General features: G+C 51.2%; 7 non-coding genes and 1 pseudogene across 7 annotated transcripts; all 8 read left to right on the top strand.

The window, feature by feature from the left end:
• The first annotated feature begins 4,040 nt into the window (after window positions 1–4,040).
• Window positions 4,041–4,159, top strand: LOC126219101 (5S ribosomal RNA). The gene has a single exon (XR_007542595.1). It is a non-coding gene; the product is annotated as a 5S ribosomal RNA (ribosomal RNA).
• An 843-nt stretch (window positions 4,160–5,002) lies between these two features.
• On the top strand, window positions 5,003–5,121 carry LOC126219089 (5S ribosomal RNA). Its single transcript, XR_007542584.1, has one exon. It is a non-coding gene; the product is annotated as a 5S ribosomal RNA (ribosomal RNA).
• Window positions 5,122–5,965: 844 nt separating this feature from the next.
• Window positions 5,966–6,085, top strand: LOC126219123 (5S ribosomal RNA; annotated as a pseudogene).
• Window positions 6,086–13,278: 7,193 nt separating this feature from the next.
• On the top strand, window positions 13,279–13,397 carry LOC126219118 (5S ribosomal RNA). The gene has a single exon (XR_007542611.1). It is a non-coding gene; the product is annotated as a 5S ribosomal RNA (ribosomal RNA).
• A 1,248-nt stretch (window positions 13,398–14,645) lies between these two features.
• LOC126219117 (5S ribosomal RNA) lies at window positions 14,646–14,764 on the top strand. Its single transcript, XR_007542610.1, has one exon. It is a non-coding gene; the product is annotated as a 5S ribosomal RNA (ribosomal RNA).
• Window positions 14,765–16,012: 1,248 nt separating this feature from the next.
• Window positions 16,013–16,131, top strand: LOC126219116 (5S ribosomal RNA). The gene has a single exon (XR_007542609.1). It is a non-coding gene; the product is annotated as a 5S ribosomal RNA (ribosomal RNA).
• A 1,248-nt stretch (window positions 16,132–17,379) lies between these two features.
• On the top strand, window positions 17,380–17,498 carry LOC126219115 (5S ribosomal RNA). Its single transcript, XR_007542608.1, has one exon. It is a non-coding gene; the product is annotated as a 5S ribosomal RNA (ribosomal RNA).
• A 1,250-nt stretch (window positions 17,499–18,748) lies between these two features.
• LOC126219114 (5S ribosomal RNA) lies at window positions 18,749–18,867 on the top strand. Its single transcript, XR_007542607.1, has one exon. It is a non-coding gene; the product is annotated as a 5S ribosomal RNA (ribosomal RNA).
• Window positions 18,868–19,394: the final 527 nt, after the last annotated feature.

The raw sequence follows: 19,394 nt of genomic DNA, 5'->3' as shown, positions 1-19,394 counted from the left end.
CCACCAGGCGATTCAGGCGGAATTGTATCAGTATTTCCAATCACTTTTTACCGACACTGCTGTCGATGCCGCCGCAATCAATGATCTTTTAAGTCACGTGCCGCATATTTTAACGCGACGGGATAGACTTAATCTTAATGCGGTTTATACCGCGGATGACTTAGAGGATGCCGTTAAAGGCAGTCAAACAAGGAAATCCCCCGGGAAAGACGGCATCCCAGCGGAGTTTTATCTGACATTTTTTGACTCTTTTAGTGAACTTTTAACGGAAATCGCTAATGATATCCGAAATGGAGCGGAAATCCCAGTGGACTTTGAAGAAGGACGTATCGTCCTCATTCCCAAATCGACTGCGACGCCGAGTTTAGAAACTGTACGCCCTATTACCCTTCTCAACTCGGATTATAAGATAATGGCCAGGTGCGTTGCTAATAGACTTAAGCAAGTTATGGGAAAAGTTTTAGATGCATCGCAGTCGTGCGCTGTTCGAGATCGAAATATTTTTGACGCCGTTTTAGCCTACAGGGACTGCATAGGCCACACGAAAAGCAGCAGGCTTCGCAATGCGGGAATTTTATTGGTCGATTTTCAAACTGCGTTCGATCGTGTAAGCCACTTTTATCTTCGCAGATTGATGACTCGCATGGGTTTCGGGACGAAGTTCACGGCCATGATAAGCAATATCTTAAGCAGTGCCACGTCGCGCGTTATCGTAAACGGTATCGCCAGCGACAAGATCCATATCAGCCGCTCAGTCCGACAGGGTTGCCCCCTATCTATGGCGCTGTTCGCGATCGCCTTGGACCCGCTCCTCCGTACCATTGGCCGCACTTGTCGAGGGATTCGCGTGGGAGACGACCGGCTTGTGTGTCGCGCTTATGCCGATGACTTGGGCGTCTTCATCGAACGGGCAGACGACATCGACCGCCTCTATGGCGTTCTGCAGCAATACGAACGGGCGACAGGCGCCGTAGTAAATCCGCGTAAGACGGTTCTCCTCCCGTTGACGGAGCGCATGCGTACTGAATACCGGCATTGGTACTGCGTGAAACGCCAGTCTAAGGTGCTCGGCGTGACACTGTCAGACAACTTACAACAGATGCAAGCTCTCAATTGGCGGTCCACTCTTTCTAAAGTGCGCGCCGTGGTTAAAATTCATGCGCCGCGCAACTTGGCACTGTCGGACAAAGTTGCGCTTATTAATACCACCATTCTGGCAAGGGCGTGGTACCTGGCGCAAATCTTGCCGGTACCGAAGCAAATCGCACGGTCCATACGGCATGCATTTTATTGGTTTTTGTGGAAAGGCGATATTTTTAAGGTCGCTATGGCCACATGTACCCTGACACCTTCGGAAGGCGGTCTCGGACTTGTCGATTTTAACGCCAAATGTGAGGCACTCTTTTATAAACGGACCAATGTTTTACTTGGCAAAGGTTTGGGCAGCCCTACGGCAGTTCTCTTTCATCAACACCGGCCGCGTTCCGTCACCGCCCCGGTCTACGTCACCGGCATCCCCTTCTCCATCTCCCACGTGCGCCGTTACTACATCACGCACAGCTACGTAAGTCTCCACGACGTGCGAGGCCATGCGGTCGGAGATATTGCGGATGTCATCCGCGGACGACCACCACCCAATAAGTGGGAGCTACGTCTGCCGCAGCACGATTGGAGCGCCGTGTGGCGGAACATCAGTTCCCGCGTCATACCAGCTGACGTGAGGGCCACGTGGTACAGGGTGGTCAACCGCACTGTTGCCACAAACTGCAAGCTCCACTCCATCAACCTCATCCGGTTCAGCCAGTGCGAGGCCTGCGGAGTCCCGGACGACATCGAGCACCGCTTCGAGTGCTCCAGGTTCCGGGACATATGGTACTGTGCGAGGGACATGATTCGACTCATAAATAGAGTGACAGTCAGGCAGGTTCCTGTGACGGACGCGATAGTGCCACAGTGGAAGCCTTACCCGTCCACAAAGCGGAATGCCACCATCTGGATATATGGACACACAATTCATGCCATCTTTAGTCTCAAAATTACCGATACTGTGACCTTTCTCACCAATTTATGGACTTTCCACAATGAAGAACGCGCCAGTAGGACCTATTCAGCGACGTTCGCTAATTTTTTGCATGTGGCTTTGTCCCATGCATTTCACTCGGTCGTGACCCCTCCTTAAAAGTGACTTATATCAATGTGTATATAATTATACACCCTTTCCTGATTATGTGATATACGGGAACGAACACTGCAAGAGAAATTGTTGGACAAGTTTTTTGTATTTGGGATCACCTTGACCGTCATCTTGATGACGAACTGTGACAGTTTTTTGTTTTTCCGATCTACGGACAGTGTTCACTACCTTATAAGTGTCACGTCGGAAGTTTTGTTTCTGTTTATCTTTGTGTTCCAATTTTTTGTCTGAAATTGTCGTTTCGCTATCAGTGTTGTGTGTGACGCCAATGCCCTGCCATTTTGGTTGTTTGTTCTCTGCATGGTTTTCGTGTTTTGGTGCTACTCTCGAAAACCATCTTTTGTTTTTTATGTTGTTCGTTACCGCCTGTGGAAGTGTGGCGGTTCGTTTCTTTTACTACTTCCGTTTCATTTAGGGCATACGTCTCCTTTATTTCTTTTTTCTTCACCGCCAGTACCGCGGGGAAGCGGATCTGTTACCTTTCCTTCCATACGTTATTAGAGGGACCTCCCGGGCCTTACTCTTTCTTGACAGAGGTTTGTGACTGGTTCTTTTGTTGCGAAGTCATTCATCTTCGTTTTCTTTCTCCCACATTTGGTCGGTATAATTCTTGCCGCCGCTTTACGGAAGAACTTTTCCGTTTGGCTTTCTTTACGAATATTTTCATTGTTTTCAACGTTGTTAAGTCTTGCCCTCCCCTTCGATGACAGTGCCGCTCCTACGTCACCGGACGAAGACCCCTTCCCGTTCCATCTGGCGCACACCATCTGCGACCGGCGAGAAGGAGCATATCTTCAGCCCCTCTTCGTTCTTCGTTCTTCATTCTGCACTACCAACAGCATGTATTTATAGCTGAGAAGCTCGCCGAAGAAGGCGTATTGTGGAGAGCGAAAAGGCCGGGCTATAAGGGGAGTTGGGAGGCCCGTTGAGATAAAAATTGAAAAAAAAAAAAAAAAAAAAAAAAAAAAAAAAAAAAAAAAAAAAAAAAAGGTGCTGTTGGCTGCCTTCCTTTTTTTTTTTTTATTATTATGTCGCTACCCCTGCCAGCCCAATTTTCAAACTACCTTTCTGTTGTACAAAGATGCTTCCTTAAGCCTTTTAAACTACTGTAATGGTACGAAAATGCAGTAATTAACTCAGTTTGAGGGAGAATGTGCTAACCAAGTTTGCCAAGAAGACTTTGAAAACGACAAAACAGTACGAATCGGCAGGTGATTTCTGAAATACGTCACCGCCTATTTTTGTGTACGAGTGTAGAGTTCCAAATTTTTTTAATCACGAATTTATTCCTTAGTCGTCTCGTCTCGTCTCGTCCCGCAGACGTTTGTCGTGCTTGCGCTGTCATATGGACCACGACCCGAGCGGCAGCGAGCGGCAGTCGAGCAAAGTCGGGACAAGTCGGGACGGGGACGGGGACAGGGATAGGAATGGTGCGAATGCACTGCAAACTACGCACACACCTGGTGTGAGGCGAGGCGAGGCGAGGCGAGGCGAGGAAGCCCACATGCCACCAGTGGCGCCCTCCAGCACGACACTGCCACACCACGCACAGGCCCTCCGCTGGACACCAGGGACAAGATGCGTCCTCCGCTAGTGTCGAAGGCTGCACGCGCGCAGCGAATGACAGGAGGTGCAACGAGCAGCAGTGCGTCTCACACACGCGGCGGTGCGCCCGCTAATTCGGCCGTCGCTCTGCTGGGACGCCAGGCGCGCCCCCCGCGCCGTCCTCGAGGAACTGGCTGTTGTGGAAGGAAGTGCTTTCGTCAAATGCGGCCGAAAACTAACATTTTGTGTGTTGGGAGTAAAGCCGAACGCGAATTCTGCCGTGCTCCTACATTACATGAGCGCCAACGGCCATACCATGATGAATACACCGGTTCTCGTCCGATCACCGAAGTTAAGCATCATCGGGCCCGGTTAGTACTTGGATGGGTGACCGCCTGGGAAACCCGGGTGCTGTTGGCTGCCTTCCTTTTTTTTTTTTTATTATTATGTCGCTACCCCTGCCAGCCCAATTTTCAAACTACCTTTCTGTTGTACAAAGATGCTTCCTTAAGCCTTTTAAACTACTGTAATGGTACGAAAATGCAGTAATTAACTCAGTTTGAGGGAGAATGTGCTAACCAAGTTTGCCAAGAAGACTTTGAAAACGACAAAACAGTACGAATCGGCAGGTGATTTCTGAAATACGTCACCGCCTATTTTTGTGTACGAGTGTAGAGTTCCAAATTTTTTTAATCACGAATTTATTCCTTAGTCGTCTCGTCTCGTCTCGTCCCGCAGACGTTTGTCGTGCTTGCGCTGTCATATGGACCACGACCCGAGCGGCAGCGAGCGGCAGTCGAGCAAAGTCGGGACAAGTCGGGACGGGGACGGGGACAGGGATAGGAATGGTGCGAATGCACTGCAAACTACGCACACACCTGGTGTGAGGCGAGGCGAGGCGAGGCGAGGCGAGGAAGCCCACATGCCACCAGTGGCGCCCTCCAGCACGACACTGCCACACCACGCACAGGCCCTCCGCTGGACACCAGGGACAAGATGCGTCCTCCGCTAGTGTCGAAGGCTGCACGCGCGCAGCGAATGACAGGAGGTGCAACGAGCAGCAGTGCGTCTCACACACGCGGCGGTCGCCCGCTAATTCGGCCGTCGCTCTGCTGGGACGCCAGGCGCGCCCCCCGCGCCGTCCTCGAGGAACTGGCTGTTGTGGAAGGAAGTGCTTTCGTCAAATGCGGCCGAAAACTAACATTTTGTGTGTTGGGAGTAAAGCCGAACGCGAATTCTGCCGTGCTCCTACATTACATGAGCGCCAACGGCCATACCATGATGAATACACCGGTTCTCGTCCGATCACCGAAGTTAAGCATCATCGGGCCCGGTTAGTACTTGGATGGGTGACCGCCTGGGAAACCCGGGTGCTGTTGGCTGCCTTCCTTTTTTTTTTTTTATTATTATGTCGCTACCCCTGCCAGCCCAATTTTCAAACTACCTTTCTGTTGTACAAAGATGCTTCCTTAAGCCTTTTAAACTACTGTAATGGTACGAAAATGCAGTAATTAACTCAGTTTGAGGGAGAATGTGCTAACCAAGTTTGCCAAGAAGACTTTGAAAACGACAAAACAGTACGAATCGGCAGGTGATTTCTGAAATACGTCACCGCCTATTTTTGTGTACGAGTGTAGAGTTCCAAATTTTTTTAATCACGAATTTATTCCTTAGTCGTCTCGTCTCGTCTCGTCCCGCAGACGTTTGTCGTGCTTGCGCTGTCATATGGACCACGACCCGAGCGGCAGCGAGCGGCAGTCGAGCAAAGTCGGGACAAGTCGGGACGGGGACGGGGACAGGGATAGGAATGGTGCGAATGCACTGCAAACTACGCACACACCTGGTGTGAGGCGAGGCGAGGCGAGGCGAGGCGAGGAAGCCCACATGCCACCAGTGGCGCCCTCCAGCACGACACTGCCACACCACGCACAGGCCCTCCGCTGGACACCAGGGACAAGATGCGTCCTCCGCTAGTGTCGAAGGCTGCACGCGCGCAGCGAATGACAGGAGGTGCAACGAGCAGCAGTGCGTCTCACACACGCGGCGGTGCGCCCGCTAATTCGGCCGTCGCTCTGCTGGGACGCCAGGCGCGCCCCCCGCGCCGTCCTCGAGGAACTGGCTGTTGTGGAAGGAAGTGCTTTCGTCAAATGCGGCCGAAAACTAACATTTTGTGTGTTGGGAGTAAAGCCGAACGCGAATTCTGCCGTGCTCCTACATTACATGAGCGCCAACGGCCATACCATGATGAATACACCGGTTCTCGTCCGATCACCGAAGTTAAGCATCATCGGGCCCGGTTAGTACTTGGCTGGCTGCCCGCCTGGCAACACCTCGGTGCTCTGCGCTCCGCCGGCCCGTGGTGTTTACGTTCAGCGCGCCGCAGCGTGTGGTGTTCGCGAGGCGACTTGCTTGCTTTGCTGATTTTTCACGGTACGTACTGACAACGATGGAAAGTGAAGATCGGAACAACAATATTCAGTGCGAATTTAGCCGATCTGTCCCTCGTCCGACCGCTTTCGAAATTCATCATTGGATCCTTAATGATTTGAAAATCCCGGCTAGTGACATTTTCGGACTCCAATTGGACACTTTTTTAAATTCCGTCTTTTTGAAGTTAAGTAGTTCGGAACTCTGTGATACGGTTGTTAATGTCAATGATGGTGTGCGGCAATTTAAGCACGATAATCAAACCTTGAGTGACGTTAAAGTGACGAACGCGGGTTATGGCATACGGACTGTCAGGGTATTCAATCTGCCTTTTGAAGTAAAAAACGACACCATTTCGCGATGTCTCGGCCCTTACGGCACTGTGCTTTCCGTTGTTAAAGAAAAATGGTCTGCCGCGTACCCCATACAATGTGAAAATGGGGTGCGAAGTGTACGAATGATTGTGCGAAAGCATGTGCCATCATTTGTTTACATGGCCGGGCACCGTGCCTTTATTACGTACAGTGGGCAACCGCAAACGTGTTCTTTTTGTAATCGGCCGGATCACTTTCGCCAAAATTGCCCGCGGCGTAAGGGGCCTTTGCAACTGCCGCTGGGCGAACACGGAAGCGAACCCATGAGTTGGGCGGCGGTCGCTTTAGGCGCCCCCCCACAGGCAGCTCGCCGTGTCGACCTTCCAGCAGATATGGCCGCGTCCGTTGCTACTGTTACGGTGCCAATGCTAACCGATAGTGATTCCGTCATGTTAAACGCGGTAGCCCTACCGGAGACAGACGCGCGTGCAACAACCCCCGTCACGGGACCAGAACCCGCCCCGGTAGTTGCCCCCACAGTGACCATTGACTCAGTCCCGGAACTGGTCACCGACGAGACGCTCCCCCCCACAGCCGGTTCCAGTGTTGTGGCGGTCGATCAGTCTGTCACTTTAGCGGACATAGATAGAACAGTTTTCGTCCTCCCACAACAGGTGTCGGGAGTTTCGAATGTGGTCACGGCAGGCCGTGCACACGTGGACCGTGCCCCCTCTCTCGAAAGACGAGAATCGTCTTCTTCTGTTAGTGCGTCGGTTCGGTCGCGCAGTGACCCCGAACACGATGGGCGTGACAGAAGTAGGAGTTCGTCGACCGATTCCCGACGGTCGTCCGCGAGGAGAGAGCGTAGTCCGTCGCCTGTCGGGAGACCGCTATCTCAAGGGAAGCCAAAACGGCAGCGGCGTAAGGGGGGGCAGCGCGATGGCGCGGCAGTTCGGCCCGGCGCGGCCGCTCACGTGACCCGATCAGCTGTAGGCGCGAGAGCGGACGGCAGCGGTGCTGGCGGCGGCCAGGCTGCGGGCTCGGAAGCGCACAGGGCCGAAGTGGTCCGGCATCTGCAAACTGTTATCCATCAATCGGACGCGTTACCTGCCAGTGAATCGGTTCCACAACCTGCCGTGACAGAACCGCCTCAGGTTACGAGTGTGCGCCCTGTCACACAGGACGCTGTAGCAACACAACACAGTAGAGACTTACCCACGATGTCTGTCGCGGGGGCGTCACCACCTGTTACCCGACTGGGGGCGTGGGGTGATGAGCCGCCCGATGATTAATTTACAACTACTTCCAGTGTGGCATTCCGTCTTTTAAGCACGCCGACGACAACCCATGCTGAGTCGTTTTTGTATTTGTATTTTACCGTTTTATCTTGTGAGTGTTTTTATTGTTTTATCTGTGTTTTCCTGGTTTTCTTCTTTTATGGTTACTGGTAATCAGTTTACGGTACTAACGGTCAACGTTAATAAAATGCGTAGCCATCACAAAGCGATAGCACTGTATAATTTTTTAACTGAAAGCTGTTGTCAGGTAGCTTTTTTACAAGAGGTGACCACTGAAGCATTATCTTTTATCCGCGATTTTCACGAGTTCACTGTGTACGATAATATCATCGCGGATGACAGCACAGGCACTGCTATTTTAGTCCGATCGGACATCGAAGTGCAAAATATCGAATGCTTACCAAATGGGCGGGTCATAGTTTGTGAAATTAATGGTTACGTGTTTGTTAATGTTTACGCGCACTCTGGCAACAAACCTGCGCGGAATAATTTTTATGCTACCGAACTGTGCCAGGTTTTATATCAGAATAGAGATAATTTTATTCTCGGGGGTGATTTTAATGGTGTAATTGACGATCGCGATCAGGAACCACGGCCAAACCGGTGTGAGGAACTGAAGACGTTGGTTACTGGTTTACAGCTGCGAGACACGTGGCGGGTTCTCAACCCCCACCGTACAGCCTTTACGTATTTTTACGCTACCGGACATAGTCGTTTAGACAGGATTTACGTCTCGCCGCAGCTTGCACATACCGTCGTCGCTGCCGATGTGCAGCCGGTGATTTTTTCCGACCATTGTAGTTACATTTGTCAGCTCAATTTAGGTTTGTGCCCACGTTCGTCAGTTAAAAATATGTGGAAATTGAATTGCAGCATTTTAAATGATCCCTCTTTTAAAACGAGTTTTTTAAATATGTGGCACAACCTTGTGCAGAGCCGACCGGTCGGTTCCACCGCTATTTACTGGTGGACCGCGGTGGCCAAACCGGCGGTCAGAAAATTTTTAATTGATTTTAGTCGTGATGCGGCACGGTGGCGCCGGGCCACGGCCGACTTCTACCGCCAGTGTTTGCGCGAGCTCGCGCAGCGTGTTACTGCGCAGCCGGAACTGTTGCCCACCCTGCGCGAATTTAAAGCAAAGTTGCTGCGGGATTTGCGGCAGAAATGTGAGGGGACAGTGAGGCGGAGCCAGCCTGTGGGCGCCGTGGTCGGCGAGACAGTCTCTGCGTACCACCTCCGTAGGGAGAGGTGCCGCCGCGCAAAACTACGGCTAAACACGTGGACGCTCGCCGCCGGGATCAGAACCACGGACCACCAGGCGATTCAGGCGGAATTGTATCAGTATTTCCAATCACTTTTTACCGACACTGCTGTCGATGCCGCCGCAATCAATGATCTTTTAAGTCACGTGCCGCATATTTTAACGCGACGGGATAGACTTAATCTTAATGCGGTTTATACCGCGGATGACTTAGAGGATGCCGTTAAAGGCAGTCAAACAAGGAAATCCCCCGGGAAAGACGGCATCCCAGCGGAGTTTTATCTGACATTTTTTGACTCTTTTAGTGAACTTTTAACGGAAATCGCTAATGATATCCGAAATGGAGCGGAAATCCCAGTGGACTTTGAAGAAGGACGTATCGTCCTCATTCCCAAATCGACTGCGACGCCGAGTTTAGAAACTGTACGCCCTATTACCCTTCTCAACTCGGATTATAAGATAATGGCCAGGTGCGTTGCTAATAGACTTAAGCAAGTTATGGGAAAAGTTTTAGATGCATCGCAGTCGTGCGCTGTTCGAGATCGAAATATTTTTGACGCCGTTTTAGCCTACAGGGACTGCATAGGCCACACGAAAAGCAGCAGGCTTCGCAATGCGGGAATTTTATTGGTCGATTTTCAAACTGCGTTCGATCGTGTAAGCCACTTTTATCTTCGCAGATTGATGACTCGCATGGGTTTCGGGACGAAGTTCACGGCCATGATAAGCAATATCTTAAGCAGTGCCACGTCGCGCGTTATCGTAAACGGTATCGCCAGCGACAAGATCCATATCAGCCGCTCAGTCCGACAGGGTTGCCCCCTATCTATGGCGCTGTTCGCGATCGCCTTGGACCCGCTCCTCCGTACCATTGGCCGCACTTGTCGAGGGATTCGCGTGGGAGACGACCGGCTTGTGTGTCGCGCTTATGCCGATGACTTGGGCGTCTTCATCGAACGGGCAGACGACATCGACCGCCTCTATGGCGTTCTGCAGCAATACGAACGGGCGACAGGCGCCGTAGTAAATCCGCGTAAGACGGTTCTCCTCCCGTTGACGGAGCGCATGCGTACTGAATACCGGCATTGGTACTGCGTGAAACGCCAGTCTAAGGTGCTCGGCGTGACACTGTCAGACAACTTACAACAGATGCAAGCTCTCAATTGGCGGTCCACTCTTTCTAAAGTGCGCGCCGTGGTTAAAATTCATGCGCCGCGCAACTTGGCACTGTCGGACAAAGTTGCGCTTATTAATACCACCATTCTGGCAAGGGCGTGGTACCTGGCGCAAATCTTGCCGGTACCGAAGCAAATCGCACGGTCCATACGGCATGCATTTTATTGGTTTTTGTGGAAAGGCGATATTTTTAAGGTCGCTATGGCCACATGTACCCTGACACCTTCGGAAGGCGGTCTCGGACTTGTCGATTTTAACGCCAAATGTGAGGCACTCTTTTATAAACGGACCAATGTTTTACTTGGCAAAGGTTTGGGCAGCCCTACGGCAGTTCTCTTTCATCAACACCGGCCGCGTTCCGTCACCGCCCCGGTCTACGTCACCGGCATCCCCTTCTCCATCTCCCACGTGCGCCGTTACTACATCACGCACAGCTACGTAAGTCTCCACGACGTGCGAGGCCATGCGGTCGGAGATATTGCGGATGTCATCCGCGGACGACCACCACCCAATAAGTGGGAGCTACGTCTGCCGCAGCACGATTGGAGCGCCGTGTGGCGGAACATCAGTTCCCGCGTCATACCAGCTGACGTGAGGGCCACGTGGTACAGGGTGGTCAACCGCACTGTTGCCACAAACTGCAAGCTCCACTCCATCAACCTCATCCGGTTCAGCCAGTGCGAGGCCTGCGGAGTCCCGGACGACATCGAGCACCGCTTCGAGTGCTCCAGGTTCCGGGACATATGGTACTGTGCGAGGGACATGATTCGACTCATAAATAGAGTGACAGTCAGGCAGGTTCCTGTGACGGACGCGATAGTGCCACAGTGGAAGCCTTACCCGTCCACAAAGCGGAATGCCACCATCTGGATATATGGACACACAATTCATGCCATCTTTAGTCTCAAAATTACCGATACTGTGACCTTTCTCACCAATTTATGGACTTTCCACAATGAAGAACGCGCCAGTAGGACCTATTCAGCGACGTTCGCTAATTTTTTGCATGTGGCTTTGTCCCATGCATTTCACTCGGTCGTGACCCCTCCTTAAAAGTGACTTATATCAATGTGTATATAATTATACACCCTTTCCTGATTATGTGATATACGGGAACGAACACTGCAAGAGAAATTGTTGGACAAGTTTTTTGTATTTGGGATCACCTTGACCGTCATCTTGATGACGAACTGTGACAGTTTTTTGTTTTTCCGATCTACGGACAGTGTTCACTACCTTATAAGTGTCACGTCGGAAGTTTTGTTTCTGTTTATCTTTGTGTTCCAATTTTTTGTCTGAAATTGTCGTTTCGCTATCAGTGTTGTGTGTGACGCCAATGCCCTGCCATTTTGGTTGTTTGTTCTCTGCATGGTTTTCGTGTTTTGGTGCTACTCTCGAAAACCATCTTTTGTTTTTTATGTTGTTCGTTACCGCCTGTGGAAGTGTGGCGGTTCGTTTCTTTTACTACTTCCGTTTCATTTAGGGCATACGTCTCCTTTATTTCTTTTTTCTTCACCGCCAGTACCGCGGGGAAGCGGATCTGTTACCTTTCCTTCCATACGTTATTAGAGGGACCTCCCGGGCCTTACTCTTTCTTGACAGAGGTTTGTGACTGGTTCTTTTGTTGCGAAGTCATTCATCTTCGTTTTCTTTCTCCCACATTTGGTCGGTATAATTCTTGCCGCCGCTTTACGGAAGAACTTTTCCGTTTGGCTTTCTTTACGAATATTTTCATTGTTTTCAACGTTGTTAAGTCTTGCCCTCCCCTTCGATGACAGTGCCGCTCCTACGTCAACCGGACGAGGACCCCTTCCCGTTCCATCTGGCGCACGCCATCTGCGACCGGCGAGAAGGAGCATATCTTCAGCCCCTCTTCGTTCTTCATTCTGCACTACCAACAGCATGTATTTATAGCTGAGAAGCTCGCCGAAAAAAAAAAAAAAAAAAAAAAAAAAAAAAAAAAAAAAATAAAAAAAAAAGGTGCTGTTGGCTCTATCTCATTTTTTAACTTTTACGTCGCCACACCTGCGAGGCCTCTTTTTCATACTAACTTTCAGGTGTGACAAAGATGCTTCCACAAGCATTTTAAAGTACTGTATCAAACGTAAGATACGAAACTACAGTAATGAACTCAGTTTGAGCAAGAATGCGCGAAACAAGAGTGCTAGAACGCCTCGAAAATAACAACACACTACGAATCGACAGATGAGTTCTGAAATACGTCAGGGCCTACTGTTTAGTAGCAGTGGTAAATTCCACAAAGTAAATAAATAAACAAAAAGGAAGGAAAAAAAAAAAAAAAATCTGCCGTTCTCGTCCGATCACCGAAGTCAAGCAACAACGTTAGTACTCGGATCGGTGACCGCCTGGGAACTCTGGCTGCCTTCATTTTTTGCTTTTTAGTCGCTACCCCTGCCAGCCCTCTTTTCATGCTGCCTTTGCGATGTGACAAAGATGTTTCCACAGTGATTTAAAACTGTTGTATTAAGCATAAGGTACGATGTTAAGAAACTCAGTTTGAAGAAGAGTGTGCCTAGGAAGATTTCCAAAGTGTCTCTGGAAATAACAAAACAGTATGAAACGGCGAAAGTGTTCCGGAATACGACGGGGCTTATTGTTTTGGATGCTTTGTCGAACCTCCTGTGTCTTCTGTCCTTGTTTCCATGGCACGCCACAGCGCTGCTCTAGTAGCTCCCAACGGCCGCCCACGGCGTCTCGGACACGCCGGTCAGGCCCGCGCCCGTCTCGCAGATGTTTGTCGTGCTTGTGCCGTCATATGGACCGCGACCCGAGCGGCAGCGAGCGGCAGTCGAGCAAAGTCGAGATGCGTCGCCCGCGAGTGTCGGAGGCCGCACGCACCAACCAAACGAATGATAGACAGGCGGTGCAACGAGCAGCTGTGCTGTGTTGTGCGTCTCACCCACGTGGCGGCGCGCCGCACTGCGCGTCGCCTTCGAGGTGGAAGGACGTGCTTTGCGTCAAATGTGCCACGGAAAACGGCGATTGCGTGTGTTGGGAGAAGGGGCGAATGCTTCTTCTGCCGTGCGGCTACGTTATAAGGACGCCAACGGCCATACCATGTTGAATACACCGGTTCTCGTCCGATCACCGAAGTTAAGCAACATCGGGCCCGGTTAGTACTTGGATGGGTGACCGCCTGGGAACACCGGGTGCTGTTGGCTCTATCTCATTTTTTAACTTTTACGTCGCCACACCTGCGAGGCCTCTTTTTCATACTAACTTTCAGGTGTGACAAAGATGCTTCCACAAGCATTTTAAAGTACTGTATCAAACGTAAGATACGAAACTACAGTAATGAACTCAGTTTGAGCAAGAATGCGCGAAACAAGAGTGCTAGAACGCCTCGAAAATAACAACACACTACGAATCGACAGATGAGTTCTGAAATACGTCAGGGCCTACTGTTTAGTAGCAGTGGTAAATTCCACAAAGTAAATAAATAAACAAAAAGGAAGGAAAAAAAAAAAAAAATCTGCCGTTCTCGTCCGATCACCGAAGTCAAGCAACAACGTTAGTACTCGGATCGGTGACCGCCTGGGAACTCTGGCTGCCTTCATTTTTTGCTTTTTAGTCGCTACCCCTGCCAGCCCTCTTTTCATGCTGCCTTTGCGATGTGACAAAGATGTTTCCACAGTGATTTAAAACTGTTGTATTAAGCATAAGGTACGATGTTAAGAAACTCAGTTTGAAGAAGAGTGTGCCTAGGAAGATTTCCAAAGTGTCTCTGGAAATAACAAAACAGTATGAAACGGCGAAAGTGTTCCGGAATACGACGGGGCTTATTGTTTTGGATGCTTTGTCGAACCTCCTGTGTCTTCTGTCCTTGTTTCCATGGCACGCCACAGCGCTGCTCTAGTAGCTCCCAACGGCCGCCCACGGCGTCTCGGACACGCCGGTCAGGCCCGCGCCCGTCTCGCAGATGTTTGTCGTGCTTGTGCCGTCATATGGACCGCGACCCGAGCGGCAGCGAGCGGCAGTCGAGCAAAGTCGAGACAAGTCGGGACGGAAGGGGAGGGGACAGGCGAGAGTGCACCGCGCAAATTACGCAAATATCTGAAAAGCGCGGCGCGGCGTGTGTCAGGCAGGTGAGAAAGCTTCCGTCGGTCCAGCAGGACACTGCCACACCCCGCGCGGTCCCCCCGCCGCCCGGCCACGCGCAAGCCCCACAAGATGCGTCGCCCGCGAGTGTCGGAGGCCGCACGCACCAACCAAACGAATGATAGACAGGCGGTGCAACGAGCAGCTGTGCTGTGTTGTGCGTCTCACCCACGTGGCGGCGCGCCGCACTGCGCGTCGCCTTCGAGGTGGAAGGACGTGCTTTGCGTCAAATGTGCCACGGAAAACGGCGATTGCGTGTGTTGGGAGAAGGGGCGAATGCTTCTTCTGCCGTGCGGCTACGTTATAAGGACGCCAACGGCCATACCATGTTGAATACACCGGTTCTCGTCCGATCACCGAAGTTAAGCAACATCGGGCCCGGTTAGTACTTGGATGGGTGACCGCCTGGGAACACCGGGTGCTGTTGGCTCTATCTCATTTTTTAACTTTTACGTCGCCACACCTGCGAGGCCTCTTTTTCATACTAACTTTCAGGTGTGACAAAGATGCTTCCACAAGCATTTTAAAGTACTGTATCAAACGTAAGATACGAAACTACAGTAATGAACTCAGTTTGAGCAAGAATGCGCGAAACAAGAGTGCTAGAACGCCTCGAAAATAACAACACACTACGAATCGACAGATGAGTTCTGAAATACGTCAGGGCCTACTGTTTAGTAGCAGTGGTAAATTCCACAAAGTAAATAAATAAACAAAAAGGAAGGAAAAAAAAAAAAAAATCTGCCGTTCTCGTCCGATCACCGAAGTCAAGCAACAACGTTAGTACTCGGATCGGTGACCGCCTGGGAACTCTGGCTGCCTTCATTTTTTGCTTTTTAGTCGCTACCCCTGCCAGCCCTCTTTTCATGCTGCCTTTGCGATGTGACAAAGATGTTTCCACAGTGATTTAAAACTGTTGTATTAAGCATAAGGTACGATGTTAAGAAACTCAGTTTGAAGAAGAGTGTGCCTAGGAAGATTTCCAAAGTGTCTCTGGAAATAACAAAACAGTATGAAACGGCGAAAGTGTTCCGGAATACGACGGGGCTTATTGTTTTGGATGCTTTGTCGAACCTCCTGTGTCTTCTGTCCTTGTTTCCATGGCACGCCACAGCGCTGCTCTAGTAGCTCCCAACGGCCGCCCACGGCGTCTCGGACACGCCGGTCAGGCCCGCGCCCGTCTCGCAGATGTTTGTCGTGCTTGTGCCGTCATATGGACCGCGACCCGAGCGGCAGCGAGCGGCAGTCGAGCAAAGTCGAGACAAGTCGGGACGGAAGGGGAGGGGACAGGCGAGAGTGCACCGCGCAAATTACGCAAATATCTGAAAAGCGCGGCGCGGCGTGTGTCAGGCAGGTGAGAAAGCTTCCGTCGGTCCAGCAGGACACTGCCACACCCCGCGCGGTCCCCCCGCCGCCCGGCCACGCGCAAGCCCCACAAGATGCGTCGCCCGCGAGTGTCGGAGGCCGCACGCACCAACCAAACGAATGATAGACAGGCGGTGCAACGAGCAGCTGTGCTGTGTTGTGCGTCTCACCCACGTGGCGGCGCGCCGCACTGCGCGTCGCCTTCGAGGTGGAAGGACGTGCTTTGCGTCAAATGTGCCACGGAAAACGGCGATTGCGTGTGTTGGGAGAAGGGGCGAATGCTTCTTCTGCCGTGCGGCTACGTTATAAGGACGCCAACGGCCATACCATGTTGAATACACCGGTTCTCGTCCGATCACCGAAGTTAAGCAACATCGGGCCCGGTTAGTACTTGGATGGGTGACCGCCTGGGAACACCGGGTGCTGTTGGCTCTATCTCATTTTTTAACTTTTACGTCGCCACACCTGCGAGGCCTCTTTTTCATACTAACTTTCAGGTGTGACAAAGATGCTTCCACAAGCATTTTAAAGTACTGTATCAAACGTAAGATACGAAACTACAGTAATGAACTCAGTTTGAGCAAGAATGCGCGAAACAAGAGTGCTAGAACGCCTCGAAAATAACAACACACTACGAATCGACAGATGAGTTCTGAAATACGTCAGGGCCTACTGTTTAGTAGCAGTGGTAAATTCCACAAAGTAAATAAATAAACAAAAAGGAAGGAAAAAAAAAAAAAAATCTGCCGTTCTCGTCCGATCACCGAAGTCAAGCAACAACGTTAGTACTCGGATCGGTGACCGCCTGGGAACTCTGGCTGCCTTCATTTTTTGCTTTTTAGTCGCTACCCCTGCCAGCCCTCTTTTCATGCTGCCTTTGCGATGTGACAAAGATGTTTCCACAGTGATTTAAAACTGTTGTATTAAGCATAAGGTACGATGTTAAGAAACTCAGTTTGAAGAAGAGTGTGCCTAGGAAGATTTCCAAAGTGTCTCTGGAAATAACAAAACAGTATGAAACGGCGAAAGTGTTCCGGAATACGACGGGGCTTATTGTTTTGGATGCTTTGTCGAACCTCCTGTGTCTTCTGTCCTTGTTTCCATGGCACGCCACAGCGCTGCTCTAGTAGCTCCCAACGGCCGCCCACGGCGTCTCGGACACGCCGGTCAGGCCCGCGCCCGTCTCGCAGATGTTTGTCGTGCTTGTGCCGTCATATGGACCGCGACCCGAGCGGCAGCGAGCGGCAGTCGAGCAAAGTCGAGACAAGTCGGGACGGAAGGGGAGGGGACAGGCGAGAGTGCACCGCGCAAATTACGCAAATATCTGAAAAGCGCGGCGCGGCGTGTGTCAGGCAGGTGAGAAAGCTTCCGTCGGTCCAGCAGGACACTGCCACACCCCGCGCGGTCCCCCCGCCGCCCGGCCACGCGCAAGCCCCACAAGATGCGTCGCCCGCGAGTGTCGGAGGCCGCACGCACCAACCAAACGAATGATAGACAGGCGGTGCAACGAGCAGCTGTGCTGTGTTGTGCGTCTCACCCACGTGGCGGCGCGCCGCACTGCGCGTCGCCTTCGAGGTGGAAGGACGTGCTTTGCGTCAAATGTGCCACGGAAAACGGCGATTGCGTGTGTTGGGAGAAGGGGCGAATGCTTCTTCTGCCGTGCGGCTACGTTATAAGGACGCCAACGGCCATACCATGTTGAATACACCGGTTCTCGTCCGATCACCGAAGTTAAGCAACATCGGGCCCGGTTAGTACTTGGATGGGTGACCGCCTGGGAACACCGGGTGCTGTTGGCTCTATCTCATTTTTTAACTTTTACGTCGCCACACCTGCGAGGCCTCTTTTTCATACTAACTTTCAGGTGTGACAAAGATGCTTCCACAAGCATTTTAAAGTACTGTATCAAACGTAAGATACGAAACTACAGTAATGAACTCAGTTTGAGCAAGAATGCGCGAAACAAGAGTGCTAGAACGCCTCGAAAATAACAACACACTACGAATCGACAGATGAGTTCTGAAATACGTCAGGGCCTACTGTTTAGTAGCAGTGGTAAATTCCACAAAGTAAATAAATAAACAAAAAGGAAGGAAAAAAAAAAAAAAAAATCTGCCGTTCTCGTCCGATCACCGAAGTCAAGCAACAACGTTAGTACTCGGATCGGTGACCGCCTGGGATCTCTGGCTGCCTTCATTTTTTGCTTTTTAGTCGCTACCCCTGCCAGCCCTCTTTTCATGCTGCCTTTGCGATGTGACAAAGATGTTTCCACAGTGATTTAAAACTGTTGTATTAAGCATAAGGTACGATGTTAAGAAACTCAGTTTGAAGAAGAGTGTGCCTAGGAAGATTTCCAAAGTGTCTCTGGAAATAACAAAACAGTATGAAACGGCGAAAGTGTTCCGGAATACGACGGGGCTTATTGTTTTGGATGCTTTGTCGAACCTCCTGTGTCTTCTGTCCTTGTTTCCATGGCACGCCACAGCGCTGCTCTAGTAGCTCCCAACGGCCGCCCACGGCGTCTCGGACACGCCGGTCAGGCCCGCGCCCGTCTCGCAGATGTTTGTCGTGCTTGTGCCGTCATATGGACCGCGACCCGAGCGGCAGCGAGCGGCAGTCGAGCAAAGTCGAGACAAGTCGGGACGGAAGGGGAGGGGACAGGCGAGAGTGCACCGCGCAAATTACGCAAATATCTGAAAAGCGCGGCGCGGCGTGTGTCAGGCAGGTGAGAAAGCTTCCGTCGGTCCAGCAGGACACTGCCACACCCCGCGCGGTCCCCCCGCCGCCCGGCCACGCGCAAGCCCCACAAGATGCGTCGCCCGCGAGTGTCGGAGGCCGCACGCACCAACCAAACGAATGATAGACAGGCGGTGCAACGAGCAGCTGTGCTGTGTTGTGCGTCTCACCCACGTGGCGGCGCGCCGCACTGCGCGTCGCCTTCGAGGTGGAAGGACGTGCTTTGCGTCAAATGTGCCACGGAAAACGGCGATTGCGTGTGTTGGGAGAAGGGGCGAATGCTTCTTCTGCCGTGCGGCTACGTTATAAGGACGCCAACGGCCATACCATGTTGAATACACCGGTTCTCGTCCGATCACCGAAGTTAAGCAACATCGGGCCCGGTTAGTACTTGGATGGGTGACCGCCTGGGAACACCGGGTGCTGTTGGCTCTATCTCATTTTTTAACTTTTACGTCGCCACACCTGCGAGGCCTCTTTTTCATACTAACTTTCAGGTGTGACAAAGATGCTTCCACAAGCATTTTAAAGTACTGTATCAAACGTAAGATACGAAACTACAGTAATGAACTCAGTTTGAGCAAGAATGCGCGAAACAAGAGTGCTAGAACGCCTCGAAAATAACAACACACTACGAATCGACAGATGAGTTCTGAAATACGTCAGGGCCTACTGTTTAGTAGCAGTGGTAAATTCCACAAAGTAAATAAATAAACAAAAAGGAAGGAAAAAAAAAAAAAAAATCTGCCGTTCTCGTCCGATCACCGAAGTCAAGCAACAACGTTAGTACTCGGATCGGTGACCGCCTGGGAACTCTGGCTGCCTTCATTTTTTGCTTTTTAGTCGCTACCCCTGCCAGCCCTCTTTTCATGCTGCCTTTGCGATGTGACAAAGATGTTTCCACAGTGATTTAAAACTGTTGTATTAAGCATAAGGTACGATGTTAAGAAACTCAGTTT

The sequence above is a fragment of the Schistocerca nitens genome, unplaced genomic scaffold (genome assembly GCF_023898315.1).
Source record: "Schistocerca nitens isolate TAMUIC-IGC-003100 unplaced genomic scaffold, iqSchNite1.1 HiC_scaffold_159, whole genome shotgun sequence".
NCBI lineage: Eukaryota > Metazoa > Arthropoda > Insecta > Orthoptera > Acrididae > Schistocerca > Schistocerca nitens.
This window is presented reverse-complemented; position numbering and strand designations above follow the sequence as displayed.